This window comes from Melozone crissalis, unplaced genomic scaffold, assembly GCF_028551555.1.
Source record: "Melozone crissalis strain CALT ecotype California unplaced genomic scaffold, PUWL_Pcris_2 ptg000177l_1, whole genome shotgun sequence".
Taxonomy (NCBI): domain Eukaryota; kingdom Metazoa; phylum Chordata; class Aves; order Passeriformes; family Passerellidae; genus Melozone; species Melozone crissalis.
This window is the reverse complement of record NW_026535944.1, coordinates 80,095-87,028: the sequence shown is the minus strand read 5'-3', so window position 1 is coordinate 87,028 and position 6,934 is coordinate 80,095.

Genomic DNA, 6,934 nt, shown 5'->3' with positions numbered 1-6,934 from the left:
TGGGCGAGGAAGGACAAGGACACCATGCGATTTGCCTCCGTGCCACAGCCGAGGGCAACGAGATCCCCCCGGGGCGTCCCCGGCAGGACGGCACCGCCACCCCCCGATGTCCCCCCGAGGGGCCTTTTCCGCTCAGCCTTGGACTTCTTCATTCTCCAAACATCCCCCCAAAAACCCAACATAGGGACCCCCCGGGATATCAGGGCCGGGCTCCCCCTCCCTGCTCACCGGCGCGATGCGGGGGCGATGATCCCACAGGTGGGGGCTGCGAATTCAGGCAGGGTCGACCGCGTGGATCCGTCCGCTCAGCCTTCATCCGCCTTTGTCCCTCCTCTTCCTCTTCCTCCCGCTCCTCCTCTTCCTTTCCCCCTCCCGCTCCTCAGCCTTAACTCCGCCTTCTTCTCCTCTTCCATCCCGCCCCTTCCATCCCTTCTCCTCCTCCTGCTCCCTAACCCCACCTTCTTCCCCTCCTTCCATCGCTGCTCTCTCTCCGCCTTCATCCCTCCCCTTCCATCTCCGGTTTCCCTGCTCCTCTGCCCAAACCGGCTGGAACCGTGAGGGGAAAGGGGGCGGGGAAAGGGCGGAACCGTGAGGGGAAAGGGGCGGGCTCAGGCCAAGGGCGGTAACTGTGAGGGGACACTCTGGGAGGCGGCACTCTGCGAACAGAACTGCAACGGTCTGAACATGAACGGTAAGGAAAGTTGTAAGTCTCGGAATTTTATTTGCTGTCAAATACATGTTGCTCAGCCAGCCCATAACAATCCACATCCCTGAGGTTGAGCAGCGCACGAAGCACTGCCCGCACTCGGGGCACTCGCTGGGCTTCCCTCACTGGTGCCTTCGTTGTTATCAGGTCAAATTAGAGCACTGTGAGAAGCTCTTCCCACACTGGGGACACTCGTAGGGCCTCTCCGCTGTGAGGATGCGCTGGTGGGTGATCAGGTGGGACTTCTGCCTGAATCCCTTCCCACGCTCAGGGCATTGGAAGGGTCTCTCCTCTCTGTGAATCCAATAGTCCTTTAGGAGATGGGTGCTGGTCAGAAACCTCTTCCTGCATTTGTCACACTCGAAGGGCCTCTCCCCTGTGTGGCTCCTCTGGTGCTTGTTCAGGGCGGAGCTGTGGCTGAAGCGCTTCCCACACACAGAACACTCGAAAGGCTTTTGCCCAATATGGATCCTCTGGTGCAGGATCAGGTGAGAGCTCTTAATGAACCTCTTCCCACATTCCCCACACTCGTAGGGCCGTTTCCCCAGTGTGGATGCGCTGGTGGTTGACCAGGTCCGGTCTCCATCTGAAGCTCTCCCCACACTCCCCGCACGTGTGGGGCTTCTCCCCATCACGGAGCTGCTCACCGACCACCAGCTCCAAGTCCCACTGTTCCCGGTGTTTGGGGTCCCAAATTCCCCCAAACTCCCCCAAGTTTTGGGGTCCCAGTGTCCATTTTTGGGGGTGCCCGTGCCCGTTTTTGGGGTGCCCCGTGCCCATTTTTGTGGTCCCTCGATTCCCATTTTTTTGGGTCCCAAGTTCCCCCAAGCTCTCACAAATTTCGGGCTCTCTGTGCCCATTTTTGGGCTGCCTGTGTCCATTTTTGGGGTCCGTCCATTCCCGAATTTGGGGTCCCAAATTCCCCCAATTTTCGGGATCCTAGTGCCCATTTTTGGGGTGTCCCGTGCCCGTTTTTGGGGTGTCCCGTGCCCGTTTTTGGGGTGTCCCATGCCCGTTTTTGGGGTGTCCCGTACCCTGCTCCAGCGCCAGCCCCAACGTGACCCGCCCGGTTCTGCCGGTGGCTCCGAAGATCGCGATCTTCATCCCGGGTGCCGTGAACCGAACCGAACCGAACCGAACCGGACCGAACCGAACCGGACTAAATCGAACCGAACCGGACCGAAGCGAACCGGACTGAATCGAACCGAACCGGACCGAAGCGAACCGATCCGGACTGAATCGAACGGAACAGAACCGAACCGAACCGCACCGAACCGGATCGAACCAGGAACGGGATCAAAATCGGGATCCGGGATCGGGATTTGGGATCGGGACCGAGACTCGAACCGGGACCGCGATCGGGACCGGAACCGAGACTGAAACCGGGATTCGAGGTCGGCACCGGGAGCTCCGCGATGGCTCCGAGGAGTTTTGGGGGGGAACTGGGAGGAACTGGGCGGGAACTGGGAGGGACTGGGAGGAACTGGGAGGGACTGGGAGGAACTGGGAGGGACTGGGAGGAACTGGGAGGGACTGGTGGTTCGCTCGGTTCCGGTGCCGCCGCCCCTGTCGGGATGGTCCCGGTCCGTATTTGATCCCAGTCCATATTTGAACCCAGGCCGTATTTCAGCCCCGTCTAAATAATCTCAGTCCATTTTATCCCAGTCTATACAAACCCAGTCAATATTAGATCCCAGTCCATAGTTTATCTAAGCCCATATTTGATCTTAGTCAATATTTGATCCCAATCCATTTGATCCCAGTCCATATTTCATCCCAGTCCATAAGATCCCAGGCCATAATTGATCCCAGTCCATAAAATCCCAGGGCATATTTGATCCCAGTCCAAATGATTCCAGTCCGTATTTGATCCCAGTCCATATTTGACCCCAGTCCATTTTTTATCCCAATTCATATTTGATCCCAGACCATATTTGAGCCCAGTCCATATTTGATCCAAATCTATTTAATCCCACTCCCTAATTGATCCCAGTCCATATTTGATTCCAAACCTTATTTAATCCAAGTCCACATTTGATCCCAATCTATTTGATCCGAGTCCACATTTGATCCCACTCCATATTTAATCCCAGTCCACATTTGATCCCAGTCCATATTTAATCCCAGTCCCTAATTGATCTCACTCCATATTTAATCCCAGTCATTATCGCCCTGCACACATTCCAAAAGTCTGGAATTCCAGCTCCCAACCTTGAAGGCAAATGGAGCAAAATCCTACAGAGACATTTCCCTGCCAGCCCTCAGGACTGCAGCTCCTGGGACTGGGAATGAAAATATTAACCAGGAAATATAATAATAAAAAATCAGGGGAGAGTCGGTGGGGACAGAGGGGTCAATGAAATCAGGCAAGGGGTCAATAAAATAAGGCAAGGGGTCAATTAAATCAGCAGAGGGGTCAATTAAATCAGGTAAGGGGTCAATTAAATCAAGCAATGGGTCAATTAAATCAAGCAATGGGTCAATTAAATCAGGTAAGGGGTCAATTAAATCAGGGCAGGGTCTCTGGTGGTCCCAGGGTCAAGGGAGACACTGAGAAAAACAGAGTAGGCAAAGAGAGGCAGGAGAGAAAAGGGGACACGAACACAATGAGCTGAGCAGGCGGCACTGTGCAAACAGAACTGCAACGGACTGAACATGAACGGGAGAGAAATCTGTAACTCTGAGAGTTTTATTTGCTATCAAATACACCCCACACACCCAGCCCCACACAATCCCCACCCCACTGCTCTAATTAAGATCCCACTACTGTCAATCACAGGCTGGCTGTAGAATCGAGGAAAATTCGTATGGCATGGAGTTTTTCTCAGGAGGGATTGAGCATTCTGGGGCAAGCCTGAGCTCTTTTCACTGGGATTTGAGTCGTTTTGAGGTGACAGATTCATCTCTCTTGGCTTTTGGACTGCAAAGAGATCGAGAAGAGAAAAAAATTAGGGTGATATTAAAAGGAGAAGCAGCCAGGTGTGTTCCCAGCATGGATCACAGGGAATGTGAGCGACCAGGGCTGTGCCCAAAGTGCCTCCTCCAGTGGGGGATGGAGCTGGAGCAGCGCACGAAGCTCTGCCCGCACTCGGGGCACTCGCAGGGCTTCCCTTACCGGTGCCGCCGTTGGTGTTGGGTCAAGTGAGAGCTGCTGGAGAAGCTCTTCCCACACTGGGGACACTCGTAGGGCCTCTCCCTGTGTGGATGCGCCGGTGCCTGACGAGGGAGGAGTTGTACTTGAATCCCTTCCCACAGTCGGGGCATTGGAAGGGTGTATCCTCTCTGTGAGTCCAATAGTGCTGGAGGAGATGGGAGCTCATATTAAAGCCCTTCCCACACTTGGTACACTCGTAGGGCCTCTCCCCTGTGTGGATGCGCTGGTGCCTGACGAGGGAGGAGTTGTGCTTGAATCCCTTCCCACACTCAGGGCATTGGAAGGGTCTATCCTCTCTGTGAATCCAATAGTGCTTGAAAAGATTGGAGCTGAGATTAAAGCCCTTCCCACATTTGGAACACTCGTAGGGCTTCTCCCCTGTGTGGATCCTCTGGTGCCTGATCAGTTCGGAGTTCCTGCTGAAGCTCTTCCCACACTCCCCGCACGTGTGGGGCTTCTCCCCATCACGGAGCTGCTCACGGAGCACCAGCTCCGAGCTCTGGCTCCATCTCCGGCCGCCTTCCCGGCCCAGGCCGGCTCCTTCCCCCTCACATCCCCGCCAGCTGCCTTTGCAGCCCCTCCTCGTGCGGCATCTCCGCGCCTTTTCCTCCCCGTTGCCTTCCTGCGCCGTGGAGCCGCTCAAAACGGCCTCTTCCACCAGCTCCTGCCGCGGGCATTTCTCCTCCCTGCTCTCCATGCTCAGCTCCTGCTCTGGGCGAGGAAGGACAAGGACACCATGCGATTTGCCTCCGTGCCACAGCCGAGGGCAACGACATCCCCCCAGGGCGGCCCCGGCAGGACGGCACCGCCACCCCCCGATGTCCCCCCGAGGGGCCTTTTCCGCTCAGCCTTGGACTTCTTCATTCTCCAAACATCCCCCAAAAACCCAACCCAGGGACCCCCCGGGATATCAGGGCCGGGCTCCCCCTCCCTGCTCACCGGCGCGATGCGGGGGCGATGATCCCACAGGTGGGGGCTGCGAATTCAGGCTGGTCGACCGCGGGGATCCGTCCGCTCAGCCTTGATCCGCCTTTGTCCCTCCTCTTCCTCTTCCTCTTCCTCCCGCTCCTCCTCTTCCTTTCCCCCTCCCGGTCCTCAGCGTTATCTCCGCCTCCTTCTCCTCTTCCATCCCGCCCCTTCCATCCCTTCTCCTCCTCCTGCTCCCTGACCCCACCTTCTTCTTCTCCTCCCATCGCTGCTCACTCTCCGCCTTCATCCCTCCCCTTCAATCTCCGCTTTCCCTGCTCCTCTCCCCAAACCGGCTGGAACCGTGAGGGGAAAGGGGGCAGGGAAAGGGCGGAACCGTGAGGGGAAAGGGGCGGGCTCAGGCCAAGGGCGGCAACTGTGAGGGGACGCTCTGGGAGGCGGCACTCTGCGAACAGAATTGCAACGGTCTGAACATGAACGGGAAAGAAAGTTGTAAGTCTCAGAGTTTTATTTGCTATCAAATACATCATGCTCAGCCAGCGCATAACAATCCACATCCATGAGGTTGAGCAGCGCACGAAGCTCTGCCTGCAATCGGTGCCCTCACAGGGCTTCCATTCGTGGTGCTTCCGTTGGTGTCGGGTCAAGTGAGAGCTGGTGGAGAAGCTCTTCCCACACTGGGGACACTCGTAGGGCCTCTCCCCTGTGTGGATGCGCCGGTGGGTGACGAGGATGGAATTGTACTTGAATCCCTTCCCACAGTCGCGGCAGCGGAAGGGCCTCTCCTCTGAGTGAATCCGATAGCGCAGGAGGAGAGGAGAGCTGGTCCGACACCTCTTTCTGCATTTATCACACTCATAGGGCCTCTCCCCTTTGTGGATACTCTGGTGGTTGATCAGGTCCGATCTCCATCTGAAGCTCTTCCCACACTCCCCACACTCATAGGGCTTCTCCCCAGTGTGAATCCTCTGGTGCCTGATCAGGTCGCTGTTCCACCTGAAGCTCTTCCCACACTCCCCGCACGTGTGGGGCTTCTCCCCATCACGGAGCTGCTCACGGAGCACCAGCTCCAAGTCCCACTGTTCCCGGTGTTTGGGGTCCCAAATTCCCCCAAACTCCCCCAAGTTTTGGGGTCCCAGTGTCCATTTTTGGGGGTGACCGTGCCCGTTTTTGGGGTGCCCCTTGCCCATTTTTGTGGTCCCTCCATTCCCATTTATTTGGGTTCCAAGTTCCCCCAAGTTCTCACAAATTTCGGGGTCTCTGTGCCCGTTTTTGGGCTGCCTGTGTCCATTTTTGGGGTCCGTCCATTCCCGAATTTGGGGTCCCAAATTCCCCCAATTTTCGGGATCCCAGTGCCCGTTTTTGGGGTGTCCCGTGCCCGTTTTTGGGGTGTCCCGTACCCTGCTCCAGCGCACGCCCCAGCGTGACCCGCCCGGTTCTGCCGGTGGCTCCGAAGATCGCGATCTTCATCCCGGGTGCCGTGAACCGAACCGAACCGGACCGAACCGAACCGAACCGAACCGGACTGAATCGAACCGAACCGGACCGAAGCGAACCGAACCGGACTGAATCGAACGGAACCGAACCGAACCGAACCGGACCGAACCGGACCGAGCGAACCGGACTGAATCGAACCGGACCGAACCGAACCGAACGCGAACGAACCAGGAACGGGATCAAGATCGGGATCCGGGATCGGGATTTGGGATCGGGACCGAGACTCGAACCGGGACCGCGATCGGGACCGGAACCGAGACTGAAACCGGGATTCGAGGTCGGCACCGGGAGCTCCGCGATGGCTCCGAGGAGTTTTGGGAGGGAACTGGGAGGGACTGGGAGGGAACTGGGAGGAACTGGGCGGGAACTGGGAGGGACTGGGAGGGACTGGGAGGGACTGGGAGGGACTGGGAGGAACTGGGAGGGACTGGGCGGAACTGGGAGGGACTGGTGGTACGCTCGGTTCCGGTGCAGCCGCCCCTGTCGGGATGGTCCCGGTCCGTATTTGATCCCAGTCCATATTTGAGCCCAGGCCGTATTTCAGCCCCGTCTAAATAATCTCAGTCCATTTTATCCCAGTCTATACAAACCCAGTCAATATTAGATCCCAGTCCATAGTTTATCTAAGCCCATATTTGATCTTAGTCAAT